Genomic DNA, 1,237 nt, shown 5'->3' with positions numbered 1-1,237 from the left:
CAGGCCCTTGTGCTTGCCAGGGAAGTGCTTATTCCACTGAGCCATTAAGGGGCAGTTGTGGTCCCCTCTGGCTTCCTGCTTTGGTGGCAAAGGAACGGCCACAAGCCCTTCCAGTCAGATGCAAGCCCTCCAGCCTGGTGCTGGGAGAGATCACCAGTGTAAGCAGCAGTTGGGATGGAACCTGGTTTAAAAAAAGGAAAATACATTTGCTTTTCTTTCAAAAGAAAAAAAAAAGAAAAAACTTCCATTGAGCCAGTAGATAGCAGTGATTTCATTAGTGTCGCTGAAGTCCTCTACGGCTGTCACATACCAGCCATGAAGGTTTTTAAAGGTAAGCGCAGGTTCATTTTTTTTTTTTAATATTTAATATTTTGTATATCACATTATATGATTTTATATGAATATTTTTGCATTGTAGAATGAATCATCTACGATTCCATTATTTCTTGAGGGGAGATCCACTTTGATATAAAGTGCTTTGGATTATAAGCATGTTTCTGGAATGGACTGTGCTTGCAAACTAAAGTTTTACTGTACTTACCTTTTTACTAGCTTTTTGTTTCAATTGTTCTTGTTTGGCCAGGACCTTGAGAGACATCATCAGGTAGTGGGACCTTGGCTCATGAGCTTAATTCCCTCCATAATTCTGGTCACAAGTTGAACTAGACAAGAGCTGCACCAAATCTGTCAACTTTGGATCCAACCATTGAATGTAATGTGGTTCATCCAACTTGATTTGTGACCAGAATTGTGGAAAGGATTGAATTTGTGAACTTGGGAACCATTGAATTTATTTGGGCTATTTTTCTCATTGGGGTTTTTACAACTATAAATCTCCCCCTTGGGACTGTTCAATAAATCTCATAGTTCTGGTATGTTGTACAGGCATTATTGTTTGATTCTAAGAACTGATTCCTTGTTTTTTTTTCTAGGTCCACTGATTACTTAAGAATGCATTGTTTCATTTCCATACATTTGCATATTTTTTGTAGTTTTATTGCCATTGATTTCTAGTTTCATTGTGCTGTGACCTGATACATGCATGGAACAATTTTAACGTTGGCATTTTTTAAGCAATGCTTTCTTAAGTGATGGCAAACCTTTTAGTTTTCAGTGATACAGACAGCTTGCTATGATGTGCATGCCCACCACTGCTTCATGGGCTAGTATGTACTCTCTCTTTTGGGACAAATTTTGTGTGCTGATGAGGAGAGTGTGCATTTCTGTTCCTGTTGGG

Source organism: Octodon degus, unplaced genomic scaffold (genome assembly GCF_000260255.1).
Source record: "Octodon degus isolate 3935 unplaced genomic scaffold, OctDeg1.0 scaffold00042, whole genome shotgun sequence".
NCBI lineage: Eukaryota > Metazoa > Chordata > Mammalia > Rodentia > Octodontidae > Octodon > Octodon degus.
Note: the sequence above shows the minus strand (reverse complement) of the source record.